We start from the raw sequence: 13,122 nt of genomic DNA, 5'->3' as shown, positions 1-13,122 counted from the left end.
TAGGACGTGATCTGCGTCCCAGTGAATAGCAAGCATCAGTCTGACTAAGCGTTTGGCACTAAATAAGAATCAGCCGCCTTCTGCATTATCTGTGTCCTCACTGTGCAGAGTTATGCATCCTTTTATGAACGATTTCCATTTTAGGTTTTTACATTTACTGCAAACCAAGCCAGGTTCTAAATACTTTATTAATTAGGAAGAGGCTTGGCTACATGCAGCATAAACCCAGTTTAGACAGGCTTACCCAAATAGGGGTATGCTTTTCTCACGAAGCTTTAAGCTTAGAGGTAAGCATCCCAAGACGCCACAATGGTGGTTGAAAATCACATCAAGGATCCAGATTGATCATTCAAGTCTTCCAATCAGCATACATGATTCAGAAGGCTTTTTTTAATTCTTTAAGTTCTGGAATTATTTTTAAAGCATCAGTTTACCTGTACCCTACAGCTTTGAAAGAACTCACTTTCCCAAAACCTAGACTATTTTTTTGAGGGGAATGGGGAGTTGGTAGTGGTTTCAAACTTTCTTGGTTTCTCCCATGGTTACAATTTGTTCAGATTTTTCTACCTCTTTTGAGTTGATTTTGATCACTTTAATTTTCTTAGATTATTATCTCTTTCAACTTGTTTTCAAAAGTATTGCAATAAAATTTTCAATATTATTGTCTTAAAATTCTTTTCTCTTTGTGAATATTTTGCCTTTTTCTTTCTGAACTTGTATGTTTATACTTTTCTATATGTTAAGTCAGAATTTTTTAAGGGATGTCCAAGGGTTTTCAGTACTTCTGGTAATTCAATTGAATTAATTTTAATTATTTAAAAATTTTTTATCTGTAAAACATATCTACCATAGAATAAAAGGAGGGAAATTTTAAAATATTGATTCCAACTATCCAGTTGAGTTCCCTACTTTAAATTCCTCTCTGAACAATGAAAGAAGAAAGAGATTCCAGTATTCCAGTAAAGGTGTTCTTTTCTAGAAGGAAGAGGCTTATTCTACACTAAATAGGATTGGGTGAGATTTTTCAGAAGCTTCGTGTGTAGGTTCCACTATTGCATTTGCAGCTTATTCTAGTATTATCTGTTATGTGGGGCTCTTCCCACTAAACTACAAGCTCCTTGAGGGCGGGGCAGGAATCCTATTTATCTTAGTTTCACCTGCCCCCTGCAAAAGGCTGTGTAGGTATTAGATGCTCAAAATATTTAGAAAGTGAGTGAATATTTAAAGAATGATTTTGGGAAGATTTCTTAATGTCTTATGTTATCTTCTAATCATCATCCTTCATCTTGAAGTATATATACTTGCTTTTATTTTTTTAAGGGAAGTTTCTCACATCTCTAACCCTGAGAAAAATGACATGATGTTTGCTTCACTGAACATCCTAATCCTGATTCTGACCAAATTTCTAGCTTGTGAATGGAGTGAAAATCAGCTCTAAAACTCCTAGTAAGCCATTCCTACTTTTGCTCCATTTAGGATTAAGTTATACACCGTGGAGACTGAACATAATTCTTTTACAGTTTCTTGTCTTTGGAACAGAGCAATTCAGAGGAAAGATTCAGAATTAAATTAAAATGCCATAAATTTTATAGCTTTCCCAAATAGTAAATCTACTCTTTAGGTCCAGATCATTTTTCCCTTGTAGTACTAAGAAAAATAGAATGGTTTGTGCTCTGATATGGTATTATTTATAAAATTGAGTCATATCAAATTCTGGTTACCTTTTGAAGAATATTAATTGTGTTGTTGTTATACTGCCCATTAACACACTGATGATGTGTAACATTTCCTTTAAGGATGCTCATATTGTTTCTCATCAGTGAATAGGGTATAATGAAAGTTAAGGTCAAAAAGTGAGTGTGTGAGTGTGTGTTTGAATATGCTCTTACATTACTGAGGTTAAGGACCAAACTTTTGATTGTTTTCCATAACAGAAGGTGCTAATAGGCTCCCCCCGGCCCCAAGGGAGTAAAGGTTTTATTAAGAAACAAGAAAAGAAGAGCAGTACAAACCAAGACATTGGTGCGGGCTTGCTACAGGGTAAGATGTGCACTTGGGGCCCTGGGTTAGGCCTTTTAAGACCCGTCCTCCTTTCCTTTCCTAATATGGGGGTGGGGCCGCGATTTGCTGTTCTGATTGGCTGCCTTACCTGTTAGCTCTCAGGGGGCCAGTGGTGAGATAATAGGAACTTTTTGAGGGATATTAATGAATATTTCAACCCCTGATATGATTTGCCATCCTCTTTTATATTCATTATAAAATGGAGAGTCAGTGAGGTTAGTTGACTGGTATCAGGCTGCACAACTATTTAGATATAGCATCAGTTTTCCTTCATCCAAACCCAATGTTTTGACTAAATTGTATTAACATCAACATGCAAGCAAGAGATACCTATAATATTAATGATAGCTTATTTGTATTGAGGGCTTACTGCCTTACAGTTATTATTCTAAATGCTTTTCCTACAGTTATTTAATCCTTTCAAGAAATCTATAAGGGACTTGCCAAAGGTTACTTGGCTAAAAGAGACTGAGCTGTCTGAGAATACGGATAATACTTATTCAAAAACTATTCTTCTAAAATTATACTCCTTAATTCCAAATATCATTTCCTTTGTCTTCAAAACTTTCTTTTCTATAAAAATACGCCCCCTAGATTCTAGTCTGATCCATGTTTTGATAGCTCACATCAGGACAGGAAAATTTCAACTTTACTATTTAAAAAGAAATCAGTTCCATTTAAAAGGTCTCTGCAGGAGAGCTATTTGGCTGATTTAAATCCCTGTCAAGACTATTTTCCCCTCCACGGCTCTTTTCTCCTCCTACCCAGTAGGGCAGAAACGTGCCTGTCCTTGTGGTGGGAAGGGGCCTCATTCTCCTGCAGTCCTCTGGGTTTCACTGACCTTATGGGTACAGAACTCCTTCATTACTCCTTGTCCTTGGCATCCTGTCCAGGGGTCCTGCCATCTGCATGTGTGCTGGCACCCATTGCTGAACTTTTTGGTCCCTGTCTCAGCCTTCCGATTTGACATCCCCTTTCTCCGGCCTCCTTAACTCTGGGCCTCGCACAATCAACAGTCCCCGCACCTCTGCCCTCCACCTGGCCGCACAGGGCTCGCTTCTGGTATGTGCACGGGCAGCGGATCCCCAACAGATTCCACTACCGTGTACCATATTGGAAGAGGCAGGGAGGTGAAGAAACTGCTTGGGTGTTCTTGGATTCACCCTCAATGTATCTGGAGGCTCTGTGGGTGTTTCTACCATGCTTCTTCCTCCTTTCCTTTGCTGGGACCCAGGCTATATCTTCACATGAATTGCCTTCCCGCAAAACCCCTCCTCAGCCTCGTCCATACCAAAAGGCATTTCCCTTCATCTCCTCTGTAGAGTATTACTTCTAGTGGAGCTGTTTTCTTAGAACTCTAAGCTTCGTTTTTAAATGCATAAAAGGAAGCCTGTGGAATTTGGAATATCTTTTTTTCTCCCTCTGTAGCAGTTTGATATAGTTATGAATTCCAAAAATAGATATTGGATTATGTTTGTAATCTGGTCTATTACTGGGCATAATTGAGTTATGATTTGGACTTTGATTGGGCCACGTCATTAGGGAGGGGGTGGGGACTCACAGATAAAAGGCATGTCAAAGGACAAAGTTGGAGCTTTTTGATACAAGGGGTTTTTCATGGTGGAATTTTGATGTTGAAGTTTGATGCTGAAGACTTAAGCTGGAGCCCTGGGAAGCAAGGAACTCTGAACCTGGAGAGAAGCAAGAACCTGGAAGGGAGGAACCCAGGAAGCCTGAACCCTCACAGACATCGGCTGCCATCTTGCTCCAACATGTAGACTTTGGTGAGGGAAGTAACTTATGCTTAATGGCCTGGTATCTGTAAGCTCCTACCCCAAATAAATACCCTTTATAAAAACCAACCAATTTCTGGTATTTTGCGTCAGCACCCATTTGGCTGAATAATACACCCTTCTTTCTGTGTCTTTCATCAGATTCAGGCTTTCAAAAATCAGTATAAACAGCACTCCAGCTTTTATAGCCTGGAGAGTGAATTCTTATCTTTTAGTCCTGAAATTCAACATTCACAATTTGATTCCAAATCTATCTTTCCGTTTTCAAAGTCATCTTCTCTAAAACAACTTCCCTCTGTTTATTTTTGCTTATATCACTTACCTCAGTTTTAAGGCCCTTCTTTCACCACCTTTCCTCATCTGTTCACCTTTCCCTTCTCAGTGAAGCCATTTCTGGCTTTTTCTCTTCAGCTTCTTTCACACCTTTCTCTGTCATTTTCCCAATATCTTCTTTCATTTTATTTTCCTTTCTCAGACTCTAAGTGTTAGCATCTGTCAAGGGGGGTTTGGTTTTTGGCCTTCTCCTTGTATTGTCTTGTGGACTTTGACAGATCTTACCTGTTCCTCGTTCACAACCACCTGGTCTAGCCATTTGTTCCCATAGCTTCATCTCCACTCCTAATAGCTGTCTGGAAGCAGGCCATTTCTTTACTGTAACTGCTCTTCTTTCCTGCAGGCATCTCACACCAAATATGTTCAAAACTGAACTTAGAGATAGGGGAAATGGAAAGTTGTCATTTTCATATTCTTAACACTTTAGGCCAATTCTGTTGGTTCAAGATAAAAAATCTTCAAAAAAGATGAGGAATTTAGGAGATAGGAAATTCAGATTTATAAGGAGAGTGAAATGATAATTTACCTTACGCAAAGGCCAATAGATGAATGTAGATTTCAAATCATTTAATTTGGATTTTGAATTTGGGTCTGGGTAGAGGTTGGGTGACACACAATGGGAAAGTGAGACCATAATGCATGAGTAAAGATAGCGTGTTACTACCAGGTCCCAGAGAGAGAGACTGGTGGACGGGAAGCACGACGAGCTCAGGTGACACAAGCTGCTTGAGAGGGACCCATGGACTTGTGCCTTTATTGTGGTCCCAGGGTGGAGGTCAAGAAAGTCCTGTGGGCATCAAGGAATGGTTAGTTGAAAGCAAGTGCAGCTGAAGAGGTCAAGAACCTGGAAGATCTGAGGGTGTTGGAGATCGTTAGTTTATAATCTGGGACCAACTGTGGGTTTGTGTGAGGTGTGTTGATGACCAAAGACATGGGTTTGAGTTTGGATGTGTGTATGTGTGTGAATTTGTGCCCCAGGGCTGGAAAGCTATTTGCTAACTAGGCCAAAGGTCAGTGCTGAGCAAATGGCTCAGCCAAAGTCAGATGGATTCAGAGGCAGCATACAACAGTTTTGGTAGATATGGCATGTAGGGGTAAAATCTATACCATCTGCCGAAGTATTGGAAGAAGCAACACTGTGTTTCTTTCATTTATGTTCTGTTTCAGTTTTGCTCCTTAAAAATATTTTTCCTTATTATAAATGTAATAAAAGTTCATTAATGAAGAATGGTGGGAAAAAAAGAAACTGCAAATAGAAAAATACAAATTGCTAAGTCCAGCATCCAGAAATAATAACACCTAAATTTTTAATTTCTTTTTTGTTCTTGTTTTTATGCATTTCTATTTTATTAAAGTCTACTTGTTTGGGTGTTGTTTATCTATTTATGGTTATGTAAAATAATCATAATACCATATACAATTTTGTATACACTGTTTTCACTTAATTTTTATGCAGTGACTACTAGATGTCCCTGAGCCTCAACAGACTTCAGCTCCTATACTCTGGTTTATTGGACTTACCCCACTCAGCTAACATGGAGTTGAAGAAGGTCAACCACCACACCATGGAGCCAAGAATGCCTACAACTGAAAGCAGGAGGATTGCATCCAGCATCCATGTGGAATCTAAGCCCCCTCTTGACATAGATGTGGAATGGACACAACCAATCCAAGGTCCACAGAATGGAGGAATAGAATATGGATTAGAGTGGACTCACTGATATTCTATTCATGAACTATTGTGATTAGTAATCAAAGAAAATGTGGCATTGGTGTGGATAAAGTGGCCACGGTGGCTGCTGGGTGTGGGGAATGGGAGGAAGAGATGAGATGTGGAGGCATTTTCAGGACTTGAAGTTGTCCTGGGTGGTGCTGCAGGGACAATTACCGGACATTATAGGTCCTCCCATGGCCCACTGGCTGGAACGTGGGAGAGTGTGGGCTATGATGTGGACCATTGACCATGAGGCGCAGCGATGCTCAGAGATGTATTCACCAAATGCAATGAATGTCTCATGATGATGGAGGAGAATGTTGCTATGGGGGGGGGGGTAGTGGGGTGAGGGGGTTGGGGGGTATATGGGAACCTCATATTTTTTTAATGTAATATTAAAAAAATGAATAAAGACCAAAAAAAACTTTTTGTAATTACTGCTTTTATTGACTGCACTGTGCCCCATTGTTTGGATATACTATAATTTATCTCATCATTCTCCTTTTAAATTATTCTGATTTTCAATTGTATTTCTTCAATTTTTAATTATTTGATGAAAATCTTTTACTTATATCTTTGATCTCTTTTAGGATTATTTAAATAGAATCCTAGAAGTAGAATTACTGTGAATAAAGTTGAAAGATTTTCTTAAATTACCTCAACCAGGATCTATTTTTTCTTTTCCAATTTGATTTGGGGATTAATCAGGAAGAAAAGCATAAAAGCACGAATGGGTTTAAAGCCAGCAAACCTTTTAACTGTAGCTTTTTTCTTAAAAAAAAAATTTAATAACCTGTCTTCGTAATTTAAGGCTTTTGCTTAGCTTTCTTCTGAGACTTCTCCATGCTCATCTACATCTCCACATGCCCTTTCTTCAGATTTCTTCATGGGGAAGACACTAGCTCCCCATCCCTGCCCAAGAGGATGGTGGAGTTCTGAAATGGATGAGCCCAGAGGGAGGAGCCAGTTTCACGAGAAGATGGTCTTAAGGTATCCTGTTTGATCCTCCAAAGAGAATAAAATGATTCAATTCAACATCCATTCATTGAATGTTTTAAGTATTGTACAATTTTCTGAATACTTGTATATTTTAGATAGAAGATGTAAGCACAGTTCATATTGGTTTAAATATCTGTTTTGCTTTATTTTCTTCATCCTGTGTGGGATGATTAGGCACAGCTTGAAGCCAACTAGTTTGATTATTTGGGGTGAGGTACTTGGTTATTAATCTACTTTCCGATGGAACCTTCAGAGAACAAGTTTCACTTGTTGAACATCAGAGTCAGAATAGGCAAAAGAATCTGAAAAAAGACGCAGTCTCTGGTGTGTGGCCCTAAGATCAATTTAAAGAAAAGAGAAAGATCAATTAGAAAATAAGTTTTTAACTGGAGGTTTTCAAATTAAGTGATCAAAATGAATTGTGGAGCTTCTGGAAAAATTAAATTCTTGAATCTCAAGCTCAGAGATTCTAATCTTGTCAACAGAGGTGGGGTCCCACACTTTATTATTAATTTAAAAAGTATCCCACGTAATTCTGGTGATGAATTGGGTTTTGGAACCATGATTCTAAGTATTATAGCATTTACTCTTTGAGACTTTTTGATGGAAGATATTGTTTATTTTACACTTCTTATCATGAGCATAACAGTATAAACACAATGGCCACCTCATTACTGAGCTGTCTTCTCTTACAATTAAGAGGGAATTTAATGAAAACTCTGCTTGCACTGTCTCTTTATTACCTCATTCTCTTTAAATTCTCTTTCAAGAAACTCGCTTCAAATCATGATTCATCTTTTATCCAGCTTCGAAAGAAAACATTTAAACTTTGTTTCACTTCCAGTGTAAGGTTTGATTGCTTGAGAGAATCAAAAAACAAAAATAGATTTATATCTCCCCCAAAGGAATATATCAGCATAACAGACCCTGACTTTTTAATCTCGTTTGTTCTATTCTTTGTTCTATTTTTATAGAAAAATGTCTTTTCTCTCCTTTATTTTTGCCTCCCTCTCCTCACCACCTCTAACCATTTTCTGCAACCGTCTCTTTTTTATATGTTCTCATTTTTATAATTTGGAATTTGATCAAAGCTATTAAAAAGGAGCAGATGCTTTCTGGAAAATGTTATTGTACCTTTTCTTGAGAAAATTTTCTCAATTGATAACGTGGATTTCTGTATTTCTCTGAATATTTACCATTGTGTATGTACTAGTTTGATTCAAATAAAACTAATATTGACTCTTTTAATCTCTTGAATGACATTATGGGGTTGGTATTATCTGTTAGGTTGAACCAAATGAAATTGCCATGTTTGCAGGTTGAAACAAATTTTGGCAATTTCATATGAATCAGCTTGATATACTTGGTGGTGGAATAAATTAAATCTCAGACAGATTAAATGACTTTACTCAAGGCTGCTGGACTATGAGACAGAATTAGTTTCAACATACTCTTTCCCCTAAACATAGTTGTTTCTCTTAAAACAAGTATTAACCAACATCTGCAACCTGTTTCCGCTTATTTCCTAAATTGAGTTAATGTTAAGTTTTAAGTTGTGTTATTTAATATATATCAGGCATGCATACAATTCTGATTCATGGAGCATACATGTTACATTTAAATTGCTCTAACATCAAGCAGACTACTCTATGTTGTACTGTACATGTACATGTGTATAGATGATGTAGGTAAGAAATTATTATCATTTACAGAACTTAACATTATAATATAAAGAATTTTAAATTGGATTGCTTTGTATCTTATATTGCCAAACCTAATGTATTAATATAAAGGCAATGCTGTTATTTATCTCTAATAGATACTGCAAATAATCAGACCAAAAGGGAAGTCCAGGATACAAGTTTTGGAAACTTTTCCTAATAGGATATTAAAGTATGGGAAACGATATGATAGGCTCAGAAGAATTTCAACCACATTATAAAGATCACCCAAAAATATATTTGTTCATTTTAAGTTAGATGCTCTATTTAAAGCAGTGATAAAATATCTACTCATAACTAACTCATAGCTGTTGAGGTAGATGTATTGCTTTAACAATCCAGTTTTCACTTCCTTGTACCCATGTCTCCTCTCATGTAACTTTGCCCTGAGCAGGATGGCCTGCTCTGCCTCTTGACGGTTAGTTCTCCATGTAACCTGCTTTGGCCAATAGAATGATGTAGAGGCGATGGTGTGCCAGCTCCAAGCCTAGGATTCGTGAGATTTTGTGTGTTTCTGATTGTGATCTGAGCAGTAGTGGTTCTCAACTGGGGACAATTCATACCCTGGGGAATTTGGCAATAACTGGAAACAGGTTCTGTCACAACCTGGAGGATTCTACGGGCATCTAGTGGGTAAAGGTCAGGGCTGCTGTTGAATATACTGTACAGCATAGGACAATACCACCCACCCCCCAATATTTTTTTTTAAATCTAAAATGCAAATAGTGGTAAAGTTGAGAAACCTTGCTGTCTATAGCCTCTGCCATCACTTCAAGAAGGAGCAAAGCAGAAGGGACTCATTCATTATTGGCTATTCCCCACTATGAGACAGCCTTCTCCCCAGTGACCCACTGCCTATGGAAAGTTGGAGGATTTGGACACCTTGTGTGGAGATGGATGTGAAACAATTGCCTCACTTCCTGAGCAGGGCGGAACTGACCAGAACCCATCTGGATTTTTCCAGTGACCAGGTACAGCTGGGGACAGAGTAACACAATGTTTATTTTTACAGTAGCAATGCAAATATAACCATTGTTTCCCTTGCTGTCTTTGACCTACGTTCTATTTTTAATACACACAACACACACACACACACATACACTTACACACATCTCCCCTGGCTTCTGGTAGGTGGCCAGCGATCCATGATGTTCTTTTGCTTATAGCATAACTCAGTCTCTGCCACTGTCAGATGACTGCTGCATTCCTTCTCTCTCTCTCTCTCTCTTTCTCTTCTGTGTCCAAATTTCCTCTGCTTATAAGGACATCAGTCCTACTGGATTAACAGTTTACCCTAATCCAGTTTGGTTTCTTCTTAAATAATAACATCTTCAAGGAGCCTATTTACAAATATATTTATTTTATTTTTATATTTAAACAGCTTATTTATTGGTAATAAAGGTAATAGTTTACCATATGCCTTACTATGCTTTTTTCTTTACTATTATTTTTTAATGTTACATTAAAAAAATATAATAGTTTCCCATATACACCCCATCCCTCCTCACTCTGCTCCCCCTCACCCCACTCCTCCCACATCAACACCCCCCCACTCCCCACCGCAGCACACTCATTGCACCTGGCAAACACACCCCAGAGCACTACTGCACCACATAGATGATAGTCCACGTTGTAGTTTACACTCTTCCCCAGTTCACCCAGTGGGTTATGGCAGGATATATAATGTCTAGCATCTGTCCCTGCAACATCATTCAGGACAACTCCAAGTCCTGAAAACGCCCCCACATCACATCTCTTCTTCCCTCGCCCTGCCCCCCAGCAACTACCATGGCCTCTTTCTCCACATCGATGCTACAATTTCTTCCATACTAGTCACAGTATTTCCATAGTGGAATATCAGTAGGTCCACTCTAATCCACATTTTATTCCTCCATCCTGTGGATCCTGGAATGGTGATGTCCACTCCACCTCTATATCAAGAGAGGGCTTAGATTCCACGTGGATGATGGATGCAATTCTCTGCTTGCAGTTGTAGGCACTCTCATTTCCCTGGTATAGAGGTTGACCATCTTCACCTCCCTGTTAGCTGGCCTGGGTAAGTCCAATGAACCAGAGGGTAGGAGTTGCAAGACGGCTGAGGCTCAGGGCCCAGCTGGCACATGGCCAGTCCAGAGATTCAAGTCTCCTGAGTATATACCAACCCTAGTGCCAACCACAGGTTCAGTAAAAGTGACAGAAGAGGCATGTGTAGAAAGGTCACCTCTGAGTCCAACTCCATCATAATCAGGAGCACAAATTCCAAAGTAGGGCCAACTGACACCAGCTAGTGATGTACCTAGAAAAAGACCTTGAATAAAAGGGTCAACTCAGATCAGCAGAATATCTCAACCTATATGTAAGATCATGTGTTAAAAACTGCCTTTTGACCTTGAATAAAAGGGGGGGAAATGGCAAAGACAAGTGAGTTTATATAGCTTAGAGTCTTCAAAAATGAGTTGGGAGATCATCAGAGGGGTTGCACTTATGCACACCTTAGCAGGACCCCAGAGATAGCCAAAGTAGATACAACCCCAGGTACTGGTTGTCCTGAGGGCTATGGAGACCCACAGATTCATGGTCATGGCAAATGGCTCTGGAACTCAGTGCCATGTCAGTTGACCCTACAAATATATTTAGATGCATAGGACCAAGAGTCAAGAGGTGGGCTGTAATGGTCATTATGGTTGTCTTGCCAATATCCCTTCTACTCAGAATGATTAGCCCAAGGCAATCAGGAACCATAAAACATAAAAAGAATTTGGCAGTGATGCTTCTGGAAATGATTGGGCTGCTTTTTCAAAAGACACACAAAAGTGATATGGTCCTATTGCTGCCTCTGGGAGTAGTAACTCTTATTATAAGGCTTGTATGATGCTATCTTGTATGTAGGAGTCTTGCTACACCTTGAAGAGCAATCCAGCAAAAAAAGGAGGACAGATCTGTGAAACTCACAGGAAAGCAGAGCTGTTCTTTTTTTTTTTTAAGATGTTTTTTATTTTTTGTTTATTTTTAAATTTTTATTCCTCTTCCTCTTCCCCAGAGATGGCTCCCTTGTCTGTCTGCTGGTTGTCTGCTCATCTTCCTCAGGAGGCACTGGAACCAAACCCAGGACCTCCCATGTGGGGAACCTGGCACCCAATTGCTTGAGCCACATCTGCTCCCCAAAGATGCATTCTTTTTTTTTCCTCCTAAAGAATTTATTTTACACCCATAATACTACACAACATGGCATTTTAAAGCATGACATGTAGCTCCCTAATGAGATAAAGCAAAAACAAAATTCTTTTTCTTATTAGAAACATGGTACACCATCACTTTATATTCTTCAAACATTAGTGCACTTTAACTTTCAAAATTTGACAATACAGCCATGAAACAATCTGCAGACAACAACTGTTTTAACAAAGAAAAGTAGACTTGACTGTCTAAATTGTTTATTAGGTATGAATTTTACAAACATTGCTTATACATCAGCATTAACAGTGGAGCTGGAGAGTATTATGCCTTCTCCAAGCTGCACAATGAGAACCACCAATAGTGTGGTGAAACTTGTGGCCCTTTCCAAGGTCAAGGATCTTGGGCCCACAGATGTCAGCCCGTGCATGTCCTTGTGCTTGTGGACTGGCTTGGTGATCCATTGGGTGTCAGGATTTCTTCTGATAGCTTTATGGAATGGGTCAATGAGGATGACCTCAAAGAACTTATATGTGGAATCTTCACCATTCCAGTAAGAATTCAGGATTCTCAATGTCCCACAGTACCACCCAGCTTGCTCCTCAGCAACAGACAGGAGACTTAGCAAACTTCAACTGGTTAACACCATGATGGTCAGGCTTGCCATAGGTTGCACCCTTAGGAACCAGGCGTTTGTGGCCACCATGGCACACTTGAATCCTGTAGATGACAGAAACTTGCTTGGCCTTGTATCCCAGTCTGCAAACTTTATCCAGGCTTGTGTGTGTGTTTGGGGGGGGGGCTGTGGAGCACAGAGAGCTGGCAGTACTGCAGAGTGGACCCAAAAAGAAAGCACATCCCATTGGACAGCTAATTCCTCCATAGCTCCTTGATATATTTGTAGGCACCCATCTTGGCTTACCCTGAGGGCTGCCACCGGATGGAAAGGCCAGAGTTGAATTCTTGATGTTGAAGATGTTGAGCATCTTCCAGTTGTATAATAATACATTTCATTATTATTTAAGCCAGTTGGAGTTGGGATTTCTCTTGTTTGGAGCCAAACAAATTCTAGCTCATAAACAGTTTCTTTATTCAAGGTATATTTTGGTTTCCTTACTGAAATGAAACCTGGTGTTCGAGTGATCTATAATATCCACTTACACAACAGGGATAGGGTTGCCAGATTTAGAAAACAAAAATACAGGATGCCCAGTTAAATTTGGATTTCAGAAAACAATTATTTCATGGGATATATTTGTACTAAAAAAATTTCTTTGCTTGTCTGAAACTCGAATTTAATTGGACACCCCAAATTTATCTGACAACG

General features: G+C 39.1%; 1 long non-coding RNA gene and 1 pseudogene across 1 annotated transcript in view; one reads left to right on the top strand and one right to left on the bottom strand.

The window, feature by feature from the left end:
- Window positions 1–6,225, top strand: part of LOC131273267 (uncharacterized) — an 86,513-nt gene extending 80,288 nt beyond the window's left edge. The window contains exons 2-4 of the long non-coding RNA XR_009180433.1: window positions 1,935–2,040; window positions 3,702–3,845; window positions 5,644–6,225. This is a non-coding gene — a long non-coding RNA (uncharacterized lncRNA). The remainder of the gene's footprint in view (window positions 1–1,934; window positions 2,041–3,701; window positions 3,846–5,643) is intronic.
- Window positions 6,226–12,071: 5,846 nt separating this feature from the next.
- LOC101430377 (large ribosomal subunit protein eL15-like) lies at window positions 12,072–12,707 on the bottom strand (annotated as a pseudogene).
- Between the last annotated feature and the right edge of the window lie 415 nt (window positions 12,708–13,122).

This window comes from Dasypus novemcinctus, chromosome 14 (genome assembly GCF_030445035.2).
Source record: "Dasypus novemcinctus isolate mDasNov1 chromosome 14, mDasNov1.1.hap2, whole genome shotgun sequence".
In the NCBI taxonomy this organism is placed as follows: domain Eukaryota; kingdom Metazoa; phylum Chordata; class Mammalia; order Cingulata; family Dasypodidae; genus Dasypus; species Dasypus novemcinctus.
Note: the sequence above shows the minus strand (reverse complement) of the source record. Positions and strands in the feature narration are given on the sequence as shown.